Below are 26,800 nucleotides of genomic sequence, written 5' to 3'. Positions count from 1 at the left end.
TAAGGTGACCACCAGTACCAACACTGTACTCTAAGGTGACCACCAGTACCAACACTGTACTCTAAGGTGACCACCAGTACCATCACTGCTCTAAGGTGACCACCAGTACCATCACTGTACTCTAAGGTGACCACCAGTACCATCACTGCTCTAAGGTGACCACCAGTACCAACACTGTACTCTAAGGTGACCACCAGTACCAACACTGCTCTAAGCAGGAGTCCCCCCCCCCGTCACCTCTAACAGCTGGTGACAAAAATCGCCGCCATTCCCGTTAACGGCATTTTTCCAGCTAGTAAATCATGCCCATTGGAGATAATAGCATAGCGCCATGTTGGTGATTAGGCTCACACAACAGCCCTTGTTGGCGCCGGCGGCAACTGCTCTTGTCGGGTGGTTGGTAGAGCTTTCCTCTCTACAGGCGAGGAGTCACAATAACGTGGCTGAAGTATGTTGACCAGACCACACTCTAGAAGGTGAAGGGACGACGACGTTTCGGTCCGTCCTGGACCATTCTCAAGTCGATTGACTTGAGAATGGTCCAGGACGGACCGAAACGTCGTCGTCCCTTCAATTTCTAGTGTGTGGTCTGGTCAACTTTCCTCTCTACCGGGACAGTCTAGAGTCACCTGCACTAGAGCGACGGTCTCGCTTCGTGCAGGTCTGCGTTCAATCCCCAAGTGGTTGGGGGCACCATTCCTTCCCCCCGTCCCATCCCTAGTCCTTATCCTGATCCCTTCCCAGTGCTATATAGTCATAATGGCTTGGCGCTTTCCCCCTGATAGTTCAATTCTCTGGGGATAGTTTGGTTGTTTGTCATCATTTACTGTGTTAATTGGGTGAGGTATTTAATTATTGGTAAGACTTTCGCAGCGTCGACAAGACTCACGCAGCGTCGACAAGACTCACACAGCGTCGACAAGACTCACACAGCGTCGACAAGACTTACACAGCGTCGACAAGACTCACACAGCGTCGACAAGACTTTCGCAGCGTCGACAAGACTCACACAGCGTCGACAAGACTTTCGCAGCGTCGACAAGACTCACACAGCGTCGACAAGACTTTCGCAGCGTCGACAAGACTCACACACCGTCGACAAGACTCACACAGCGTCGACAAGACTCACACAGCGTCGACAGATAGCGTCTATAACCAACGCAGATAACGTCTATAACCAACGCAGATAACGTCTATAACCAACGCAGATAACGTCTATAACCAACGCAGATAACGTCTATAACCAACGCAGATAACGTCTATAACCAACGCAGATAACGTCTATAACCAACGCAGATAACGTCTATAACCAACGCAGATAACGTCTATAACCAACGCAGATAACGTCTATAACTAACGCCATCAACGCAGATAACGTCTATAACCAACGCAGATAACGTCTATAACCAACACCATCGACGCAGATAGCGTCTATAACCAACGCAGATAACGTCTATAACCAACGCAGATAACGTCTATAACCAACGCAGATAACGTCTATAACCAACGCAGATAACGTCTATAACCAACGCAGATAACGTCTATAACCAACGCAGATAACGTCTATAACTAACGCCATCAACGCAGATAACGTCTATAACCAACGCAGATAACGTCTATAACCAACGCAGATAACGTCTATAACCAACGCAGATAACGTCTATAACCAACGCAGATAACGTCTATAACCAACGCAGATAACGTCTGTAACCAACGCAGATAACGTCTATAACCAACGCAGATAACGTCTATAACCAACGCAGATAACGTCTATAACCAACACCATCAACGCAGATAACGTCTATAACTAACGCAGATAACGTCTATAACCAACGCAGATAACGTCTATAACCAACGCAGATAACGTCTATAACCAACGCAGATAACGTCTATAACCAACACCATCAACGCAGATAACGTCTATAACTAACGCAGATAACGTCTATAACCAACGCAGATAACGTCTATAACCAACGCAGATAACGTCTATAACCAACGCAGATAACGTCTATAACCAACGCAGATAACGTCTATAACTAACGCCATCAACGCAGATAACGTCTATAACCAACGCAGATAACGTCTATAACCAACGCAGATAACGTCTATAACCAACGCAGATAACGTCTATAACCAACGCAGATAACGTCTATAACCAACGCAGATAACGTCTATAACTAACGCCATCAACGCAGATAACGTCTATAACCAACGCAGATAACGTCTATAACCAACGCCATCAACGCAGATAACGTCTATAACCAACGCAGATAACGTCTATAACCAACGCCATCAACGCAGATAACGTCTGTAACCAACGCAGATAACGTCTATAACCAACGCAGATAACGTCTATAACCAACGCAGATAACGTCTATAACCAACGCCATCAACGCAGATAACGTCTGTAACCAACGCAGATAACGTCTATAACCAACGCAGATAACGTCTATAACCAACGCTGATAACGTCTATAACCAACGCAGATAACGTCTATAACCAACGCAGATAACGTCTATAACCAACGCAGATAACGTCTATAACCAACGCAGATAACGTCTATAACCAACGCAGATAACGTCTATAACCAACGCAGATAACGTCTATAACTAACGCCATCAACGCAGATAACGTCTATAACCAACGCAGATAACGTCTATAACCAACGCCATCAACGCAGATAACGTCTATAACCAACGCAGATAACGTCTATAACCAACGCCATCAACGCAGATAACGTCTGTAACCAACGCAGATAACGTCTATAACCAACGCAGATAACGTCTATAACCAACGCAGATAACGTCTATAACCAACGCCATCAACGCAGATAACGTCTGTAACCAACGCAGATAACGTCTATAACCAACGCAGATAACGTCTATAACCAACGCTGATAACGTCTATAACCAACGCAGATAACGTCTATAACCAACGCAGATAACGTCTATAACCAACGCAGATAACGTCTATAACCAACGCAGATAACGTCTATAACCAACGCAGATAACGTCTATAACCAACGCAGATAACGTCTATAACCAACGCAGATAACGTCTATAACCAACGCAGATAACGTCTATAACCAACGCAGATAACGTCTATAACCAACGCAGATAACGTCTACAACCAACGCAGATAACGTCTATAACCAACGCAGATAACGTCTATAACCAACGCCGATAACGTCTATAACCAACGCAGATAACGTCTATAACCAACGCAGATAACGTCTATAACCAACGCAGATAACGTCTATAACCAACGCAGATAACGTCTATAACCAACGCAGATAACGTCTATAACCAACGCAGATAACGTCTATAGCCAACGCAGATAACGTCTATAACCAACGCAGAAAACGTCTATAACCAACGCAGAAAACGTCTATAACCAACGCAGATAACGTCTATAACCAACGCAGATAACGTCTATAACCAACGCCATCAACGCAGATAACGTCAATAACCAACGCAGATAACGTCTATAACCAACGCAGATAACGTCTATAACCAACGCAGATAACGTCTATAACCAACGCAGATAACGTCTATAACCAACGCAGATAATGTCTATAGCCAACGCAGATAACGTCTATAGCCAACGCAGATAACGTCTATAACCAACGCAGATAACGTCTATAACCAACGCAGATAACGTCTATAACCAACGCAGATAATGTCTATAACCAACGCCGATAACGTCTATAACCAACGCAGATAACGTCTATAGCCAACGCAGATAACGTCTATAACCAACGCAGATAACGTCTATAACCAACGCAGATAGCGTCTATAACCAACGCAGATAACGTCTATAACCAACGCAGATAACGTCTATAACCAACGCAGAAAACGTCTATAACCAACGCAGATAACGTCTATAACCAACGCAGATAACGTCTATAACCAACGCAGATAACGTCTATAACCAACGCAGATAACGTCTATAACCAACGCAGATAACGTCTATAACCAACGCAGATAACGTCTATAACCAACGCAGAAAACGTCTATAACCAACGCAGATAACGTCTATAACCAACGCAGATAACGTCTATAACCAACGCCACTCAGATATTGCAAATATTGTACCCGCTGGGTTGAGATATTTCAACCATGTTATTTTAACGTATCCTTTATCACGTGATAAACATGGCTGGTTCATATCCATGGTTCTAATATATAATACATCACCCATGTTGAGGGACTACTGTGCTATACGACAAAGTAGTTTCGGTCGAAATTCTCGCGCATTATTCATTAAAAACTTACATAGGAGCTCTGTAATTTTCAATAGGTTTGTTCTTCAGTAATTTTGCAGCGATCATTTTTTTGAAATACATTCATAAAATTGCTCGGTGATAAATAATGGCCAATACGCTGGAATGAGTTTATTTCTGGTGTTTAACTTTCAGCGGTAATTACAATTTGCTCTTAGGTAAGTTTAGAGTGGTGGGGTTTGGTTGCTGGGAGTGGGTTGTTGGTGGACTGGTAGGTTTGGTTGCTGGGAGTGGGTTGTTGGTCAAATGGTAAGGTTTGGTCGCTGGGAGTGGGTTGTCGGTCAAATGGTAAGGTTTGGTTGCTGGGAGTGGGTTGTCGGTCAAATGGTAAGGTTTGGTTGCTGGGAGTGGGTTGTCGGTCAACTGGTATGTTTGGTTGCTGGCAGTGGGTTGTCGGTCGACTGGTAGGTTTGGTCGCTGGGAGTGGGTTGTCGGTCAACTGGTAGGTTTGGTCGCTGGGAGTGGGTTGTCGGTCAACTGGTAAGGTTTGATCGCTGGGAGTGGGTTGTCGGTCAACTGGTAAGGTTTGATCGCTGGGAGTGGGTTGTCGGTCAACTGGTAAGGTTTGATCGCTGGGAGTGGGTTGTCGGTCAACTGGTAAGGTTTGATCGCTGGGAGTGGGTTGTCGGTCAACTGGTAAGGTTTGATCGCTGGGAGTGGGTTGTCGATGGAATACACAGCAGTAAATAGATTCTCATCTCCCGTTTTCTGTGATCTGTGAACGTTTGATTAATTCCAATAACCAAACTATTTCAATTCAATCAGAATGAACTGTACTGGGTGTAAGTATTTTTAGCTTCACTGCGCATCATATGTAAATACCTGCTGGGAAATATTCATTCCGAACACAGTACACAGGACCCCGCCGTAATTTGACGAACGCTTTCAATTTTGTATAATTAATAATATTACAGAATGATGTAATTGTTTATGTCATTGCACTGTAGCAATTATCATCAATATTACTATTATCACCGCCACCATCACTGTGACAACCCGTGACTACCACTAGACCGTAAGCCTACCATACCTTAGAGCCTAACTCCTCCCTTGACAAGAAAGTTTTCGAATCTAAGAATATGTTTAAGAGTTATGCTATGAAAATTAGGCCTAGCCTTGAGCAGAGGAACTGCTGTATTCCTGTCAGGGTCGTTTTAATGGGGTTTGTGTTAAGGGCAACGAAGGTGACCCATCTGGGTGGATTTTGGGTCATTTACATATGGTTGGTTGAGGTAGGGCCGTGGCGTGGGGTGGACCTGGTTGTGGCAGGCTGTGGGGCTGGTGGAGGTTTGTGGTTTAAGGTTGCTGGGGTGGGCTGTGGGAGTGGGCTGTGGGGGTGAGATATTAACTGGGTATATGGGGCAGTATACACAAGACCGGCGCCGCTGCTCTCGAGGTGAACCCTAATCTTACCCGCAGAACATATCTCTGCTGACAGTCAGATATATTACACTCATCTTGCCATATATTTTTTGTTCTCCCTCTCGTTGTCCTTCTCTTCCCCACTTGCTGTCCTGACTTTCCCTTCGCTAATTTATCCACCACACAACCACCTCTTCTCCCTCAGTTCCTTTTTTCCCCCCTTCCATTTCTCCTCTCTCACCTCCTCTCTTTCCTTGGCCTTCTTCTCCAGTTCCCATAACAAATCTAGACCAATCCATCCTGTCTACCATCATAATTAAGCCAGCTTTCTCACTCTTGTTACCTATAATGGTTGTCTGTACATCCGGGCTCACCAGTCGCTTCTTTTAATCTCTTGTTTAAAAGTCTCTCGAGGCATTAAATCCCCTTTCAAGACTTTTTCACGAGTGGCCTAAGAGGATGTGATGGATGTAAACCTCCTGCACTGGGCCATTGGTTTCCGGGCGTTGGGAGTACAGAATATTGTTGATCTTTGCAGGCTGCACCTGCACTGTTGCAAGTCTCCCTCGCTGACTTAAGACAGGTGGTCAATATTTCTTCTACTCCTTGTACATAATAGCCGGGTCGCTTCCACGTGTGATAGTTCTAATATCATCTCTCTACTTGGAGAATATCACTCATGCATCCTCCATAAAGGAGGAAATAAGGCAGAGACAAAAAAATACAGACCGATAGCACTAACATCACTCATCATAAAAAATTTTGAGAGAGTGCTAAGAAGATCACAAAATACACGGAATCACAGCATCTCCATAACCCCGGACAACATGGGTTCAGACCAGGGCGCTCTTGCCTGTCACAGTTGCTGGACCACTATGACATGGCACTAGATGCCATGGAAGACAAACAAAACGCTGATGTAATTTACACAGATTTCGCAAAACCCTTCGACAAATGTGACCATGGTGTTATTGCACATAAAATGCGTTCAAAAGGAATTACCGGAAAAAAAAGGCAGATGGATCTACAATTTCCTGACTAACAGAACCCAATGTGTAATAGTCAACAAAATAAAATCCGGACCATCAACCGTGAAGAGCTCAGTCCCCCAGGGTACTGTGCTTGCTCCAGTACTTTTTCTCATCCTCATATCGGACACAGACAAGGACACAATCTATAGCACTGTATCATCCTTTGTAGATGACACTAGGATCTTCATGAGAGTAGACAACATAGAGGACATGGCAAACCTCCAGTCAGATGAAGATCAGGTCTTTCTATGGGCTGCAAAAAATAATATTGTGTTTAACAAAGATAACTTCCAGTTCATGCGCTACGGAAAAAAATAAAATATAAAGGCAGAAACCACGTACAAAACTCAGTCAAATCATAACAGTGAACGAAAAGGCAATGTAAAGGATCTGGGTGTACTCATGTCGGAAGACCTTACCTTTAAAGAACACAATAAAGTAGCCGTCACAACTACAAGAAAAATGACAGGTTGGATAACGAGAACTTTTCACACTAGAGATGCTGTACCAATGATGATACTCTTCAAGACGCTAGTGCTCTCTAGAGTGGAGTACTGCTGCACAATGACAAGCCCCTTTCAAAGCTGGAGAAATTGCTGACCTGGAGAGCGTGCAGAGATCCTTTACTCCTAGAATCCACTCACTAAAACACCTAAACTATTGGGACCGACTAAAGAGCCTAAATCTGTATTCTCTTGAGCGCAGGCGGGAGAGATACTAATCTATACGTGGAAAATAGTAGAGGGGCTGGTCCCAAACCTGCACACAGTCGAGGACCGGGCCGCGGGGACGCTAAGCCCCGAAAACACCTCAACGTAACCATACGAGACGCCTAGGCAAGAAAGATCTAATTATATTGTTGTTGAAGCTTTCAATCACTACCTAGTTCTCTAATCACTACCTAGTTCTCTAATAATTACCTAGTTCTCTAATCACTACCTAGTTCTCTAATCACTACCTAGTTCTCTAATCATTACCTAGTTCTCTAATCACTACCTAGTTCTCTAATCACTACCTAGTTCTCTAATCACTACCTAGTTCTCTAATCACTACCTAGTTCTCTAATCATTACCTAGTTCTCTAATCACTACCTAGTTCTGTAATCACTACCTAGTTCTCTAATCACTACCTAGTTCTGTAATCACTACCTAGTTCTGTAATCATTACCTAGTTCTGTAATCACTACCTAGTTCTCTAATCACTACCTAGTTCTGTAATCACTACCTAGTTCTGTAATCACTACCTAGTTCTCTAATCACTACCTAGTTCTCTAATCACTACCTAGTTCTCTAATCACTACCTAGTTCTCTAATCACTATCTAATCTGGTAGTGTCTTGTGTGTTTACCTCGATAATTGGTTAAATAAATTTGTGTTAGATTAGAGGCGATCAGAATTATGACCACGGAGCATTCTCCGTGGTGCAGTGGTAAGACACTCGCCTGGCGTTCCGCGAGCGCTTTGTCATGGGTTCGTATCCTGGTCGGGGAGGATTTACTGGGCGCAAATCCTTAACTGTAGCCTCTGTTTAACGCAACAGTAAAATGTGTACTTGGTTGTAACAACGATTCTTCGCGGCAGGGGATCGTATTCCAGGGACCTGCCCGAAACGCTACGCGTACTAGTGGCTCTACAAGAATGTAACAACTCTTGTATATATCTTCACACTAGAGATGCTATACCGATGATGATACTTAAACATTACTTTGAGATGATAAAAAAAAAATCAAAATTCTCAATGAGATTTGCTCCAACCCTATTTACATGCAACTGAAAACTCACAATTATATAGATATGACAGAGCCCCAACAACTCTACAACCTATACAATAGTGGCTTAACCACTGCACTGCATAAAGTGCCTTTAGGCGCTCTGAGAGTTGTGCTATTTTTTTTAATTAGGCTATATTTTAATGTTCAAGTATCATCTCAAAATGTTTATCTCAAAAAAAATCAAAATCTCAAAAAAACCACAACAACATACGAATGGGTGCAAAGTATTAAAGAATTTATCAGTTAAGCTGATTATTGTGCAGGAAAAACAGTGTAATGCTGTACCACACTGTTCCTTGTGTGTGACGTCAGCACGTGTTGTGTTGTGAGGGGGGGGGGGAAGGGTTGTGATGGAGGCAGTTGTGAAGGAGGAGGATTCTAAGGGAGGAAGGTTATGGAGGGGAAGATAGTAGTGGGAAAGGTTGTGAGGGGGGAAGGCAGAAACATTTTCACAATAGTGGCAGCTTAGTTTGCATGTATTGTATTCAACAGTTCATGGCCTCCGAAGTGCTATATACGAGGTTGTCACTAACAATAACTCTGAGAGGAGAGCGACCTCGCAGGGATTCGAAGCTCGTAACCTCTTTACTGATACAGATCGCCCGCCCATGGTCCAGGACACACCTCTCGCTGGACACGTAAATCTACATCAATAAAAGAGTGTGTGTGTTTCTGTTTGTCCAAGTTTGGAGTCTAGACATTTGGAGATATTTTCGCCCAACGTTTCAAAATGATATGGGTAATATGTGACTGCCATAGATTGCTCGCAGTCAGCCACATTGCCACTCTTTAAGAAATATTGCTCCCTACAGCTACCCTCTTAGATTTTGATGAAATCCGAAAATTGGGATTTGTTTTTTAAAGTTTTGTGGGCAATTTTTCATCTTATAATATTACACATTCTTAGAAAGGGAGAGAAAGGGAGAGAGGGGGAATTGGAAGTGAGAGATGGAGAGGGGTGGAGAGGGGGAGAGAAGGTGGAGGAGGGTGGGGGGAGGGGAGGGAGAGCAGGCCATAGAGGTATACCTCATCTTGTACTTGGCAAATTCCACTTAAGATAACGTCAGAGAAGGCTCGAGCCGTTTAGACTAATGATGAGGTTATCTTAAGAGGATTTCGGGGCTTAGCGTCCCCGCGGCCCGGTCCTCGACCAGGCCTTTACCCCCAGGAAGCAGCCCGTGACAGCTAACTCCAAGGTACCTATTTACTGCTAGGTAACAGGGGCATCAGGGAGAAAGAAACATTTTGCCCATTTGTCTCCGCCTCCACCAGGGATCGAACCCGGAACCTCAGGACTATGAATCCGAAGCGCTGTCCACCCAGCTGTCAGGCGCCCCCCCCCCCCCTGTTGCGGCGCCTGACAGGCTCTGTAATTCTGGTCCATATTAAAGCAAATGCAGTAGTTTCTTACAGTAAGCGAGTGCAGTATATCAATCCCTGGAGATTGTTGATATAACTATTAAAACAATATGCATCATATCACTTTTGATATAAAAAATTATGTATGTATTTGTGTAAATGATTGTATATATATATATATATATATATGTCGTACCTAGTAGCCAGAACGCACTTTTCTGCCTACTATGCAAGGCCTGATTTGCCTAATAAGCCAAGTTTTCATGAATTAATTGTTTTTCGACTACCTAACCTACCTAACCTAACCTAACCTAACTTTTTTGGCTACCTAACCTAACTTATAAAGATAGGTTAGGTTAGGTAGGGTTGGTTAGGTTCGGTCATATATCTACGTTAATTTTAACTCCAATAAAAAACATTGACCTCATACATAATGAAATGGGTAGCTTTATCATTTCATAAGAAAAAAATTAGAGAAAATATAATAATTCAGGAATACTTGGCTTATTAGGCAAATCTGGCCTTGCATAGTAGGCTGAGAAGTGCGTTCTGGCTACTAGGTACGACATATATATATATATATATATATATATATATATATATATATATATATATATATGTCGTACCTAGTAGCCAGAACGCACTTCTCAGCCTACTATGCAAGGCCCGATTTGCCTAATAAGCCAAGTTTTCATGAATGTACATGCGTATGTAACATTACCAACTGTGTAACTAGCTTCACAAGATTGTCACTTGCTGAGCTAAACGAACTCTGGGGTTCACTTCCTGAACCCATTTTGTGCCTCTGTAACCCTTTCCACCACCGCCCACGGGATGGGTATGGGGTGCATAATAAAGAAATTGAATTGTGCGGTGAGCCGTAGAGGCCCCGAGGCGTGGCACTCTCAAGTGAGGCCTGTGCCACCCACTGGCTCTTAAGATTAATATGGCCATCGTTCAGGCTGTTACCGCCTTTAACAAGCTCTATAAACTGTTGTGCCTCAGCAGGCGAGGAGTCACAATAACGTGGCTGAAGAATGTTGACCAGACCACACACTAGACCGTGAAGGGACGACGACGTTTCGGTCCGTCCTGGACCATTCTCAAGTCGATTGTGGCCATTCTCAAGTTGTTGTGCCTCATTTCTGACCTTAAACTCATATTCCTACTCTTTAATCTCCTTAATTACTTGTATTTATTCTCTCTCATTGTCTACATTTACGATCCGATCCTCCTAAGTTGATGGTACTTATAGTGTTAATTGAACGGTTCCGCTGTGTAGTGATGGTCCTTAAATGTGTAGGTATGTGTAGATGGTCCATTCCGCTGTGTAGTGATGGTCCATTCCGCTGTGTAGTGATGGTCCACCACAAAGTTGACATTTGTTAAATTTTGGCAAAATGGGGAAACTTTTCTAACAGTCACATATAGTACCTTTCCTAGTCATCTTAGGCCTGATAGACGGTATCTTACACCTAGTGTTCTAAGGTCTAATATATGAGTTCTATATTGCCTAGGAATTTTTTAATTTGGGTTTTAGTTCCTTTTTTTAGGACTGTAAAATTAAAAGTACAAAAACGTGAACATTTCGGTGACCCATCATTACATAGCGGTACTTTCCACCAATAGTTTGTGTAAGTAGTGTCATTTCAGGAGGCTGGGTTGAAATGTGCACCCAGCTGGTGTTGAGTTGCATCTTAGACGTCCTGAAAGGTTTCTACTGTCTTTGTCTTGCTTATCTTTGTTTGTTAATAATTAATCCAAGTCCATAGGAAGCATGTTGCTATTGTCTTCTACATCTTTTTATTCCTTTTCATAATATAATTATTCATATTTAATTTAACCTTTTTTTTTAGCTAGTTCTCCAATGATTAAATATCCTGCTGATTTTTGAGTTTCAATTAAATCTAATAATTCAAAGATAAACACAGCCTGTGTGTGTGTACTAGTTGTGTTTTTGCGGGGGTTGAGCTTTGCTCTTTCGGCCCGCCTCTCAACTGTCAATCAACTGTTTACTAACTACTATTTTTTTTTCCCCACACCACACACACACACACACCCCAGGAAGCAGCCCGTGACAGCTGACTAACTCCCAGGTACCTATTTACTGCTAGGTAACAGGGGCACTTAGGGTGAAAGAAACTTTGCCCATTTGTTTCTGCCTCGTGCGGGAATCGAACCCGCGCCACAGAATTACGAGTCCTGCGCGCTATCCACCAGGCTACGAGGCCCCTGTGTGTGTGTGTGTGGGGGGGGGGGGAGAGGGGGCATCCTATTCTTCCTCTATAAGATCTCTTATAAGCTTGTGTTTGGCTAGTAGAGTTTTGACGTAGAATTTACCATTCCTAAATCCGTCCTTGTGTTTTAAGGTAAAATTGTTACATTCCATGTTTTCTCTGTCTCTTATTTAATTCTCCGTCACCGTACATGTTATTATGCATATTAGAGATTGATGTCAGCCTCTTGATTAGGGCTTCATGTGTGTTGCCTGCCTTGAACATTGCTGCAATGTGATCCGTCTTACAGATGTCCAGTAGGTCCAATTTCTTGTGTGACTTTTTGAGTATCTGGAAGTGGCTTCCTTAATGCTTCAGCTCTTTTCTTCAGTATTCAGGACAATATATTATCAGATCCCATTTTCTGTAATGTGTCCAACTCTTTCAGGAGACTGAATACGGAGGTATTGAGACTCTTGGATGTTGAATCTCTTGAAGCTATATAAATGTGTGCTAACACTGCCTGATTTGCTCTTCCTCCTTCTAGATCTGGTACATTACCTTGCTCGGTTGTGTAGACTTCTCCGAATCTTCTGCCAAGTTCCTCACATACTTCCCTTTCATTTTCTGTGAGTAATTTTCCATCCTTCTTCAGCTTGATCACCTGTTCTTTAACTGACTTCTTTCTCCGGATGTGGCTGTGCTTGGGCTCGGTTTTTGCTTTGACTGCTGGCATATACAAACTGTTTCTTTGCTTTGCCTTGCACTCCACGGTGCTAAATTTTGGCTCTGCTTCCCTCATGCTCTCAGATGTTTGAAGTGTTCTTTAATTTGTCAAGGTTCTTTTGTTTTAAGGTTTATATTTCTGCATTGACACTTAAAGTATGGGCTTTCCTTGTCTTTCTCATATTTTTTTCGTTTTGATTCAGGATAACCTTGTTGTGTATTTTGAAACTTATTTCAAAGATTGATCTCATTCCTTTAAGATAATTGTCCAATTGTACTTTGGTAGAAAACCTGTCATGCCTTCACAGTTTAATTTTATGTATGTTAAGATTTTAGTGATTACCTTTGTTTCCCTTCACTTCAGTTCCATTATTACCCAGTGGCCGAACCCCAGAACACGCTGGCCACTTGGCCCCCAGGGGTATTACAGCTTATAATTCATTGTTTTACGTTAGGAACACCTGGTCAAGCCTTACCACCATCTTACTTCCCTTCATTCTTATGGATTCCTTGACCAGCTAGCTCAGGAAATTTCTCATTACAGAGTCTTCCAGCTTTGACCTCCATGTCTATGGATTTCCTGATGCTCACTCTTTCATATCAGTCTCGTACAATCGGTATTCTTGCTCCATCCTTGCATGCGACCCGTATTGCCTTGGTGATGATTGTCAACCCTGTTCTTCCGTGTTCACCGCAATAATCCTTAATCTCTCGTGATTATTGTACATGTTCCATGGTGTGATATACTATTGTGACGTGCGCAGCATGTCAACACTGCCTCTCCGGCTGTCTTTCATCTCCTTTCTCACTGTTACTCTGTTTGCAAACGATGGCGTCTTTGATCACTTCAGAAATTTGGGTTTCTGTAAGTCCTATTATATTTAGGTTCACATCACTGTTATTTCACTGATATCACTAATCTTATTTTGTTATTCTATCTACATCAGTGAGCATTATTCTTATTCTTGTTCCATTAATATCCTGAACCGCCTGTGTTGCATTGGTTTGGGGTCCTTGAGGTTAGTAGTAGAGATAACATGAAGGGAGAATGGCATCGTGTATGTAAACAAGAGTAGATTGGTTGGGTACGCTAGTTGAAAGGGGAAAGGAGATGAGTTTACGTGGGAGGGAGCTGGTGATGGTCTGGATGCTGGGTAAGGAGGAGAGAGAAAGAGAGATGAGGTGGTTTTGATAAGCATTTGGGTAGGTGAGAGAGGAGGGAGGTGATGGGAGGGGGGGGGGGTTGGACCTGGGTGTAGGTGGTAGGGGGTGGACCAGGGCTGTGCTGTGTATACGGTGATGGAACATTGTGTCTGGGATGGTGATATGTGCATAGAGTGGACGAGTAGTAATTAGGACTGTTGGTATGAGTGACGAGTGTTCCTGGGTAGGGTGTGGGTGTTGGGGCAGGGTGTGGGTGTTGGGACAGTGTGTTGGTGTTTTTGATGTGTCTGGTGGTGGTGGATGTGGGCAGTGGATGGGGAGTAGGTGGTAGTGAGGATGAGAAGGGCTCATGACGATGGAGGATCGAGTGAAAAATTGCTTTGTGGGTAGGCGCCGTTTTCTGACAGTTGGCTAATGTATGTGCTCAAGATATAGGGGGGATGCAGTGATGTGGTAGAGACGGTCATAAACGCTTGGGTTAAATTGGCGATTAGAGGTGGTTACAATTAAGTGCTGCCAGAGCCGTGGTGAGGGCGGGTGTGGGGTTGGGGGTTCGATGTGTGCCTGTAGGATCCTGGCTTAAGCTCCACCACCCCGGCTTTCCAGCCGTCGCTTGTCTGATACAATGACTCCTGACTTATTTTTATATCAAATCTACGTTGAAAATTGTGAATGGAATTGGCGTTACATCCTGTTTCTTTAGTTCGTTCCGTTTTCCCTGTTATTCTTACACTAAAACTTTTTTAACAACTGTTTGGCTCTTCTGTTTCTCAAGCTTCCTCAAGCTCCTCTCCCTCTTAATATAGGTACTTCATTGTATTCATTTCCACTTTGTCAAAGCCCGCAAATATTTTGTCTCGTGTTTTCTTTGCACCTTTCTAACAATGTTAGGTCCAACTGGTTTGGTCTTTCGTCAGATCATGTCCTTAGTAATTCTGGGATGAATCTCGTTACCATTTTCAGTACCTTCTCCAGTTTCCTTATGTGCTTCTTGTAGGGGGGGGGGGGAAGGGGGAGGCTCGACGATTGGGCAGGATTGGTGAGACGTGGGTGGTCTAGAGGTCTGAATGCCTCCTTGTTTAGGTTGCCGAATGTGCTGACTTTAGTCAGTGTAGAATATACTGCTGTTATGTATACAAATACAAATACAAATACAATTTTATTTAGGTAAGGTACATACATACAATAAATATTTACAAGGATTGTTTGACTTATAGGTAGAGCTAGTACATACAATGCCTAAAGCCACTATTACGCAAAGCGTTTCGGGCATAAATATATATATATGTATATATTATATTATATGCTTTCGGAAATAGAATTGGTGTTGCATCCGCTTCTAGACCTTTTACTCTAGTCGTTACAAGAAGATAAATTCCCCCTCTTTTTGCACCATTCTGCTAGCCTCCTGTAGGCATCTGTTTACATTCTCATCACCTGATGCACATGTTTACCTACAGTAGCCATTTATCAGACCACCTTCCCCAGCTTGTCTGATTGTCTTTTGTCTTTTCCTCCTGATGTGACTGTGGAGTAGCTTTGGTTCGGTCTTTGTTTGTTTGCTTTATCATTTTCATACTTTTTTCAGCTTCTCTTCTCACACTAACATACTCATTCCTGGTTCTTTGGTAGCAGCTCTCTCTGCTTTCAGGTGTTCTGTTATTCCGGAAGTTTCTCCATGCCCTTTTGTTCAGTTCTCTTCCTTTCATAGATGCCCTATTAAACCATGGATTCTTCTTTTGCTTCTCGGTTTTTTTCCTGTCGGGCCGGGATAAACATCCCGGCCCGACACTGCCTCCTGACACTTTTGGGTGACATAGTCCATCATGTCTTGTACGGACTTAGTTCTGAGTTCTGTGTCCCATGGTATATCCCCTAGGAATTCTCTCATATCCTCATAATTTCCCTTTCGGTACGCCAGCCCTTTGTTTCCCAGCTCTTTTTTTGGGAGATAATTCCTAGCTCTACCAGGTACTCACAGATCAATACACTGTGATCACTCATTCTCAAGGAGGCGTGTGTGTGTGTTTGTATTCACCTAGGTACTCCCAGATACCTATTTACTTCTATGTAACAGGGACATCAGGGTGAAAAACTCTGCCCATTTTGTTTCTGCTATCACCGGGGATCGAATTCGGACCCTAGGATTACGAGTACAACACGCTGTCCATTCAGCTATCAAGCCCCCTGATAGCTGTGTGTGTGTGTGTGTGTGTGTGTGTGTGTGTGTGTGTGTGTGTGTGTGTGTGTGTGTTTGTGTGTACTCACCTAGTTGTGCTTGCTGGGGTTGAGCTTTGGCTCTTTGGTCCCTCCTCTCAACTATCAATTTTTACAAGAGTTTTACATTCTTGTACAGTCACTAGCACGCGTAGCGTTTCGGGCAGGTCCTTAACCCTAATTTCCCCGGAATACGACCCCGCCGAATAGTTTAACAACCAGGTGCCCATTCACTGCTGGGTGAACAGAGGCTACAGTTAAGGTGGCGCCCGGTCAACCCTCCCCGGCCAGGATTTGAACCCAAGCCAAAGCGCTTGCGAAACGCCAAGCGAGTGTCTTACCACTGCACCACGATTAACTGGTGTACAGATTCCTGAGCCTATTGGGCTCTGTCATATCTACATTTGAAACTGTGTATGGAGTCAGCCTCCACCACATCACTGCCTAATGCATTCCATCCGTTAATTACTCTGACACTGAAAAAGTTCTTTCTAACATCCCTGTGGCTCATGTGGGTACTCAGTTTCCACCTGTGTCCCTTGTTCGCGTACCACCAGAGTTGAATAGTTTATCCTTGTCTACCCTGTCGATTCCTCTGAGGATTTTGTAGATAGTGATCATGTCTCTCCTTACTCTTCTGTCTTCCAGTGCCGTAAGGTGCATTTCTCGCAACCTTCCATCGTAACTCATGCCTCTTAGTTCTGGGACTAGTCTAGTGACATACCTCTGAACTTTTTCCAGCTTAGTCTTGTGCTTGACAAGGAACGGGCTCCATGCTGGGGCCGCATACTCCAGGATTGGTCTTACATATGTGGTATACAAGATTCTCAACGATTCCTTACACAGGTTCCTGAAGGCTGTTTTGATGTTAGCCAGCCTCGCATATGCCGCAGATGTTATTCTTTTTATGTGGGCTTCAGAAAACAGATTTGGTGTGATATCAACTCCTAGATCTTTCTCTCTGTCCGTTTCATTAAGTACTTCATCTCCTATTCTGTATCCTGTGCCTGGCCTCCTGTTTCCACCGCCTAGTTTCATTACTTTGCATTTACTCGGGTTGAACTTTAGCAGCCATTTGTTGAACCATTCTTTCAGTCTGTCTAGATCATCTTGTAACCACCTACTATCATCCTCTGTTTCAATCCTCCTCATAATTTTTGCATCAGCAAACATTGAGAGAAACGAGTCTATACCCTCTAGAAGATAATTTACATATACCAGAAACAGTATAGGTCGAAGGACTGACCCCTGAGGGACTCCACTTGTAATGTCTCGCCAATCTGAGACCTCACCCCCCTCACAGTGACTCGTTGTCTTCTGTTGCTTCTGTTGTTGCTACTCCTTTACCCAATGGAGTACCTTCCCTTTCATTCCAGCCTGCATCTCCAGCTTTTTCACTAGCCTCTTGTGTGGTACTGTAACAAATGCTTTCTGGCATTCCAACAATATGCAGTCCTGCCCACCCCTCTCTCTCTTGCCTGATTTTTGTTGCCTGGTCGTAGAATTCAAGTAACCCTGTGAGGCAGGACTTGCCATCCCTGAACCCATGTGGATGCTATGTTACAAAGTTCTTTTGCTCCAGATGTTCCACTAGCTTTCTTCGCACAATCTTCTCCATGAACTTGCATCGTATGAAGGTTAGGAACCCTGGCCTGTAGTTCAGTGCCTCCTGTCTATCCCCTTTGTATATCGGGACTACATTAGCTGCTTTCCAAATTTCTGGCAGTTCCTCTGTTGCCAGTGATTTGTTATACACTATGGAGAGTGGCAGGCACAGTTCTTCTACTCCTTCCTTAAGTATCCAAGGGGAGATTCTATCTGGGCCTATAGCCTTTGTCACATCCAACTGGATGTGTGTGTGTGTGTGTGTGTGTGTGTGTGTGCGTGTGTGCGTGTGTGTGTGTGTGTGTGCGTGTGTGCGTGTGTGTGTGTGTGTGTGTGTGTGTGTGTGTGTGTGTTCGTGCGTGCATGTGCTTGCACACGCATGTACAGGCCAAATAATGCTTACCGAATAGTTTGAAGAGCCAGGCTTCAGTTCCTAGACTCCAGTCTTATAACTATTGATCTAAACCAAAGATTCTTAAGCCATTTGTTTATTGCAATATCTGCAGTTTAATGCTGAAAAATGATGGGGGTTGTGAGGGAAGGCAATGATAGCGTTACAAGCAGTCACTTGGATAGTATAGAAACTGTGAAATCTGAATGCAAACAAATATATGGAAGCCATGATTAGTAGAAATTTCAAGCCAAAAATTTGATATGTAAATGTTTGGATGAAGGTAAATACGATACAGGGATCTATTTTTTGAAGTGTTATCAATACAGTCAAACAAATAATATTGTTGTTCGGCTGGATCTTGCTCTTGTTAGGGCCCATTTACATTGTGTAATTAAATTTTTGTCGTGTTGTTATAGACAAATTTAATTGCACAAGTTCAGAGAAGGATGACAAAGTTAATCCCAGGAGTTGGAAAGCTTCAACATGAAGAGAGATTGAGGAAGTAAGTAATTATCAAAAGAAGGCACCAAACCGGGAAAGCTATGTAGCACCATCAAATGTGCGGGATAATCAGAGGGCGCTAAATATCATCAAGGATGCCAATACGAGAACAGAAACACACAAGACGAATGATATCAAAAGTATCCGAGTCACCACGAATACTATCGAGAGACAAGCGACCATGGGGGATGGTCGGAAAACAAGACACACGCTAGTCCCGGAAGTCAGGACATTCAACAAGGATATGCACGACCGTAAGAGGGACAGTACAATTAGGACAATAAGGAGCAGGGCGGCGCTCCATCAAGTGACCAGGAGTTAAGCGAGCATGGCCAATACGCAACCTTTCCAGAGCCGTTTCTCATCGCCGGTTACTGGTGGCAGGAGGACGGCCACAAGGACACACAACTTTTAAGAGTACGTAGTTTGTTACCAGTAACAGACTGACCAACAAGCCTGCCAACGGGTAAGGACGGAGGAATGGATAACCGGGTAAAAGTCGGAATAAGGAATACCTTTACGAGAGATGGGACAAGAGCGGACAGCTTCCCTGGCACCAGCATCCGCACGCTCATTTAAAGAGACACCAATAAGGCTGTGAACAAGACTGTTTATTTACTGTGAACAAGAAACAGCCAATGCTGGATCTTGACAACCACTGGATGAACCAGATTAAAGGACCCGAAAGCCATGAGGGCACTACGAGAGTCAACGACAAAGGAAGATTGACAACGAGAAAGCAGGAGACAAAGAGCATAGTGAATAGCCATAAAGCTCTGCCGTCAAGATGCTAGTCTCCGGAGGTAAGCGACACATATAAGTGCAATCAAGAAAAATAACAGAGTAGCCAACACTGTCCACAGACTTAGACCCATCAGTGAAGACGGAAACGGAGTGGGAGAGAAAAGAAAAGTGTTCAAGGAAAATGGGTTTTAGAACCATAGGAGGGGTAAAAGCTTTAGTGATGCGGGTCAAGGATGTACAAAACTGCGGAAGGGGGACTCTCTACCGGGGCAAAGAATGAACAACACGAGGAGAAATATTAGAAATATGAATGGAAAGAGAATCCTGTAAGCGAGATAAATAGACAGAAAGAGGGAGGTGGTGAAGAGGAACAGGAACAGCAGGAGGGGTAAAAGTTAAAGCACAACAGAGGCGAGAGGAAGGATGTTGCAAGGACCTCGCAAGATAGCGAAGACAGTAGTGATCATGGCGGACCTGGAGAGAAAGGAAGCTAGTGTCAACATACAAGCTGAGGATGGGAGTCGAAGGAAAGGCACCAGAACTGAGGCGCAACCCAGTATGGTGCAAAGCATCAAGACGGTGAACAGTAGGAGAAGCAGACGAGTAAGCAGGGCAACCATAATCGAGCTTAGACAGGACGAGAGAGGAATGTAAAGCGAGGAGAGTGCGCCTATCCGCTCCTCAAGAAGTATGGGACAATACGCGAAGGAGGGTAAGGGCCTTAGAGCACTCAACACAGAGGTAAGAGATATGGGGAGACCAAGACAAATGAGTATCAAAGAATAACCCCAAAAGCTTTGCGGAATCTTTGTACTCAAGGGGATGACCATAAAGTGACAAAGAGGGATGAAGAACGACCAGTTTGAGTAAAAGTCATGGCACAAGTCTTAGTAGTAGAGAATAAAGGTAAATAAATAACGAGGTAAAGATAAGATAAGGTAAGAGGTAAAAAAGGACGGCAACAACGGAGGTCTTCGCAGCAAAAGCAGTACGAATATAGACCTCCAAGTTCACCAGGACATCTGTTGTACTGAGGCACTTGTGGAAACCAAATTGACAAGGGGAGAGGAGGTGATGGTGTTCCAAGAACCACATCAGACCAACGTTAACCATACGTTCAAAGAGTTTGCAGACAACTTGTGAAGGCAATAGGGCGAAAGTCCTTAGGGGATGTTCCCAGAGACCCTGGTTTGCGAACAGGGAGGACAACGGCATCGAGCCAGTCCTCAGGGACTGACGACGACTCCCAGATCCGATCATACAGACTCAGTAAATACTGAGACGTGAACGAAGGGAATTCCTTCGAAATCCTTCGAAAGGGAAATCATAATGAATTCCATCGGAGCCCGCCGCCATAGAACCGCAGAGGGCCTGGGCAGACCGAAGTTCAGAGAGAGAGAAGGGATCGTTATAGGGAAGGCGAAGATGAGTACAGAAATCTAAAGGACGAGACTCAAGGACAGGTTTACGAAGAAGGAAAGATTTTGGAAGATGAAAACCAGAGCTAACAGAAGAAAAGTGGGAACCCAGTTCAGTAGCTGACTTGCAACGGGTCCGCCACAAGAGTACCACGGAGGTGAAGGACCGGTGAGTCATCGGGAACGAACTTACCTGCTATCTTGCGGATACGCTTCCAGATCTGCTGCAGAGGAGTTTCGGACGTAATGGTGGCGACATAAGATGCCCAACAATTACGTTTAGCTGTACGGATGGCCCTAAGGGGCACCGCACTCGCCTTCCGAAATAAAAGAAAAGAATCGGCCGTCTGCCGGCGGCGGTGTCTTTTCCAGGCTGCACGCTTACAGTGGACAGCCCGAGCACAGTCTGTATTCCACCAGGGAACCCACTTCCGTGGGCCCCGAGAGGAAAAGCAAGGAATAGCTCGGAGGGCAGCGTTGAAGACGGTGTCATGAAAAAGGAGGAGAGAGTGAGGGAGAGGCAGAAGGGAGAGGTCAGAGAGAGCAGCACTGAAGGTAAATAGGTTCCTGTCTGCCTTAGCAAACTGCCACCTAGGGAAGGAGAGGGAAGGGTGAAAAGAGAAAAAGGTAACAAGGATGGGGAAATGGTTACTGCCATGGAGGTCATCAAGAACCTGCCACGTGAAATCTAAGTAAAGAGAAGACGAGCAAAGAGAAAGATTAAGACAGGAAAGGGTGCTGAGTCCGAGAGTCCAAATGTGTGGGCTCACCAGAATTCAGAAGAGACAGGGAAGAAGAGAGGATGAACGGCTCAAGAAGGCGACCCCAGGTCTTCGTCAGAACATCACCCCAAAGGGAATGACAACAATTGAAATCACCTAGCAGGAGCACAGGCTCCGGCAAGGAGTCCAGTAGGTGTTTCAGATCGGGAAGAGAAAGCGGGACACTCGGGGGGGGGGGAGATAAATGGAACAAACGGTGTACCATATCCTCACAAAGATACGAGCAGCAGAACAATGGAGAGGGGAAGGAAAAAGTAAGAGGACAAAGGGAACATCCGAGAGAATCAAGAGAGCAGAAGAGTTAGGAGCCCGAGCAACAGCAGGAGGGGGGGGGGCAGGGGAGAGAAAAGAATAACCACGAAAGCGACCAGGAGACGAGCACCAAGCATCGGCTCCTGGAGACAGACACAAAGGGGCGAAAAACCGCAAAATCAGAAGCTGGAGTTTGAGGAAATTGGCGTAATAACCACGGAACGTTCCATTGGAGAATAGACATCGACGAGAAGAGGAAGGGCAGCAACAGAGAATAACGAAGAAACAAAGGCAAAAAGGAACACAGCACGTTAAAGAAGCGCAGGATCAGAGTCAGGGTCAGCGAAGTCAGGGACAGGGGGCATGGGTAAACTGAGTAAGAAGGAGGGAAGGTAACTAGAGGACCGACCAAGGGCGGACGAGCAGGGTCCGGAGGAGGAAGAGGGGGGGGGGGATAACCGAGGGTCAAGGACAGAAGCAGGAGGGACAGAAACAAGAGCATGCACTTCAGTAAGGGCACCAACCGAGAGGGAAGCAGGGGCCAAAGAGACCTCCATAACAGGAACAGGGGGCGTAACCACCGAAACGGGAGGGGACAGAGTGAGAGAGTCAGAAGTAGAGGGTGAGGAAGAAAGTGAAGCCTTTTTACCCGCCGGGGAAGAGGAAGGAGAGGAGCCAGGCTTACGCTTCTGACTCAGAGAGACAGGTGTCCCAGCAACTACATACTGCTGCAACGGATTCCAGCGTCTCATCAGAAGCTAAACTGAGCATACACGACAGCCGTTGGGAGAGCGATGGACATCAGCTCGTACCGACAGGCGGCGTGGAGAGCCAATAGACGGGGAAGGATGGGAAGGAGGATCAGAGGGAGACAAGAAAGAAGACACAGGAGACATAACAGACCGGGCAGGAAGAAGGGGAACCCCAGACAGAGGACCAGGAGGGGGACCCTTCGGGACAGAACTGAATGGAACACAAGGAGGGCGCAGTGGGCGTATCAGGGTCCAAGGCCGGGAAAAGGGTTTCGAGTCTGAGGAAGGTGGGAAGGACGAGGAGAGGAAGAGTGCAACACGCGAGCATAAGAGACATTAGCATAAGCTGGGAGCCGGCGCCGATAAACGCTCCCGGTGCTTCAAGTTGAGGACAGCTGCCTCAAGCTTGTAATGTATATATGCATGGGAGAAGGTAGGGTGGGCCTCACCGCAATTGAGGCAGCGAGCATGGGGAGAAGTGCACTGCGACTTAGAGTGACCTTCGCCCCCACTCAAAGGACAGAGACAGTTCCAGAGCAGCGGAGGGCACCATGGCCAAACCTCCAGCACTTACTACATATTCGAGGAGAGGCAATGTACTCCTGGATGGAGCACCTGGCACCAGCAAGAATTACAGACGGCGGAAGGGTCCTACCATCAAAGTTAATCTTCACAACCCGAAGGGGTTGACGGCGACGACCACAAGGAGGACGAGTAAACGAGTCTACCTGGAGGACAGAATGGCCCTGGGCATCGAGGATATGACGAATATCCTCGTGGCAGCCCTGGAGATTCCGAACACCGGTAGCAACATGGGAAGGAGAATAGTGCCAACAGTGGCATTCAACCGAGCGTTCTTGGAGACGCGAACAGGGGGCTTGCCAAGGCAGGACAAGGCGGCCACTGTATAAACATCAGAGGTCCACGGTTGTTCAACACCCTCCCAGCAAGCATAAGAAATATTGCCGGAACAACCGTGGACATCTTCAAGAGGAAACTAGATTTATTCCTCCAAGGAGTGCCGGACCAACCGGGCTGCGGTGGGTATGTGGGCCTGTGAGCCGCTCCAAGCAACAGCCTAGTGGACCAAACTCTCACAAGTCAAGCCTGGCCTCGGGCCGGGCTTGGGGAGTAGAAGAACTCCCAGAACCCCATCAACCAGGTATCAACCAGGTATCAAATATGTCTATTTTGCATAATAGACAAAACCCAAGATTCAAGAAGATTACAAATTCTTGAGGCAATTCACATAAGAATAGAGCGACCTACCATGAACACCCAAATCACGGAACTATTTACTCTACCCACCATGAGAGTAAGGACAAGACAAGAACATATCGATGCCAACACAGAAGACAATGTCCAACATAACAGGCCAATTACACTGGATTAATCTTTGTGTTTAGATAGGAGATGCCTCGTATGGGCCAATAAGCCTTCTGCAGCCCCTATGTTTATCCCTTATGTATCCCCCCATGTTTTCACCTTCATTGTATTATCACCTGACCTAATGCGGGTATAAAATCAACTAGTATTGTAAGATCTGTTCACTTGAGAATGAACCATGGAGGTTCGAAACGTCGTGCAAATTATACAAATAAGTGTAATACACTCTATAGTAAATCACTTCTTTTCTTCACCTTAAAAGTACGAAAATGAGTTTTGGAGAACTCCTATTTCAATTAAGCCCTGATGCTAAGAAAATAGTTAGAGGGATAGAAGCCCTAAACCAGAAAATAATAAATACAGAATATGCGGTCATATTCAATGAAACATATATATATATATATATATATATATATATATATATATATATATATATATATATATATATATATATATATATATGAGTTAACCGTACCTAAAAAAAATTAGTTACATATAGGGTACAATGAGGATTATCACAAGTTGTCAAGTTCCTCCAGTTCCTCAGATGGCGGGCAGGAACCCTGAATGCAGTGTGCATTTCCTCTCTGTATCGCCACACTGAGGCGCTGGAAAAGGAAGCTGGCAACTCTAGGGTTTCTTGTTGTTTCAGTTAGCCTAGAATCCAGTTCCTTCAAAAAAACTGGTGGCACTCTTACCCCAGGCGCCGAGTGTCACAGAAGCAATGGGGACAAAATTGTAGTGGTGATCCAGTTCTCTGTACTTTATGGGATTTGGCTGATTCCCGGTGAGTGGCAGCGCCACCTGGTTGTACAACACTGAGGTCAATGTAGGTGTTAGCCAGAGTTGATATGCACATGTAGTCCCATACCTACTGCTTGCCATTCTTCCAGGGGTTCACTGTGATACTATCTGTGCAACCAATAAGATCATCAGAGTTATGGGGGAGTTAGGTAACAGGGCTTGTCCTTCAGCTGGGCATCCAGTTGTGGTGAGGCTCCTATTGATGATGTTGTTAACTTCACTCTGCCTCGAGTGCCATTCCCCTGTGCTTTCGCAGAGCACATGGTGGCTGTACCTGTCGGCCACCACCTTGCCGCAAATATACCTATATTTGGTGTGGATTGGGGCAGCAAGGCGGAAGGCCACACCAATTTGGAGGGCATGTGGTGCGAGATGTGTGCCAGTTGCCGACATTGGGGTTGCTAACAAGAAATCCCTGCATGTGGGGCTGCATCAAGGTGAAAGGTATGAAAGGTAAGGTGTAATAAAGGGGAAAGTAAGAACATAAGAACAAAGGTAACTGCAGAAGGCCTATTGGCCCATAGAAGGCAGCTCCTATTTATACCCACCCAATAAGAAGGGGGATAGTAAAGGAATAAGCAAGAGATCGTAAGAGAAAAAGAAAGATAAATAGAAGGGTAAGTTAATGTTAGGTCACGTTTGTTAGAAGTATTGCTCACCTTGACACTGCTACGTCACCAATCATTATTTCACGGGGTCAACATATCAGAGACTTCAGATCAGTTGTTGGGTGGGGCTTTTGCCTCCTAACCACGGGAAGGCTGTTACGGTCACCACAAGGCCTTCCTCACCTGCCAAAACAAAATAAAATTATCAAATAAGTTATGAAACTAAACTATATACATAAAGAGGGCGGGGGCAGGAACAGGAGTGTCCCCATATTCATTTAAGTAATCATGTTTTAACGGTGTATAAATGGATTTGGTTTACGTACGGGTCTGTAGGCCCCAGCGACCCACAAACAGTCTCCACAATAACTGGGTACAAGTATTAAGGTACAGACCTCTACTACCACCACACCTATACATCCTCCACCGGTGACTACTGGAGGCAAAATAACGTCCCGTGGTTCCCGTTCACACACCTCGACTCATTAGCCAATCACGTTTCATGTTTTGACTTGACGTCACTTTTCAAACTAGAGGTTTTATCAATTTTCTCAAATATAATTTGCTCTTATAATATATTAGCATATTGTGCATATATATATAGGCATAGGTTAGGTTAGGTGTCTAGGTTCTGTTGGCGATTATTTGTATTTGTAGTACATGGGTGAAGCATTTACAGCGTAGTGGTTCGAACAAAATTCGTCAGTGAAGCACTTGTTCCGGAAGTGTTCAAACATCATCAGTTGTGAGTCATGTGTAAACCGTTTTTCATTCATAAACAGCGGGTATGGCGGGTGCATGGAATCACTTCTGGGTCTTTATTTGGAGGACGGGCTGGGCCACCTACAAATGCTTGATTAATCCCAGCCATGGATTAATCAGGGACTTCCCTCGAAGTTCCTTGTGAATGGTGGAGATCAATTATAGATCCTGGTCGTGAGGTGAAAGGTCACGAGGCCAGCTTGAAGCTCCTGTGTCTTCTCCTCCCTTTGAAGTTCCACACAAGACTGCCATCAGGACCTTATGCTCAAACACACGCATGTGGGCGGGCGGTGGTGGAGAATGTCGCCCTGCACTAAATTGAAAGTAGGAGTTGCTTGCTTCCTCCCTCCACCCTCCCGACTACTCCCTCTCTCCCCTTTCCTCCCTTACTTCGTCCCCCTTCCCAAGCGAGAGTCAGAGGCACCCTCAGTGTGGCTCTGGACCCCAGCGATGAAACACGGTGTACACTCTCCCTAGAGTTTCCTCTGCCCTCTTATCACTGCTGTGGTAAGAGGTGGAGCAGTGGTTAGACCCAGAAAGTAGTGACAAGACTGAGTGCGGTGCTGGGCATGGGTGTACAGTGGGTGTTAGAGGGCGGTGTAGTGTGGGCGTGTGAAGCCTCTGGGAATGATGAATGTAGCAAACGTCACAAGAACGTCGCTTG

General features: G+C 44.9%; 2 protein-coding genes across 8 annotated transcripts in view; one reads left to right on the top strand and one right to left on the bottom strand.

Moving 5' to 3' along the window:
• The window catches only part of LOC123747016 (uncharacterized), a 135,852-nt gene that overhangs the window by 38,480 nt on the left and 70,572 nt on the right, over positions 1 to 26,800 (bottom strand). Inside the window, exon 2 of the mRNA XM_069317362.1 lies at positions 25,426 to 25,557. The gene's annotated coding sequence lies outside the window, so the exon portion shown is untranslated. The remainder of the gene's footprint in view (positions 1 to 25,425; positions 25,558 to 26,800) is intronic.
• CASK (peripheral plasma membrane protein CASK) overlaps positions 1 to 26,800 on the top strand; it is a 942,297-nt gene that overhangs the window by 879,569 nt on the left and 35,928 nt on the right. The gene's annotated exons all lie outside the window — the stretch shown is intronic.

The sequence above is a fragment of the Procambarus clarkii genome, chromosome 87, assembly GCF_040958095.1.
Source record: "Procambarus clarkii isolate CNS0578487 chromosome 87, FALCON_Pclarkii_2.0, whole genome shotgun sequence".
In the NCBI taxonomy this organism is placed as follows: domain Eukaryota; kingdom Metazoa; phylum Arthropoda; class Malacostraca; order Decapoda; family Cambaridae; genus Procambarus; species Procambarus clarkii.
Note: the sequence above shows the minus strand (reverse complement) of the source record. Positions and strands in the feature narration are given on the sequence as shown.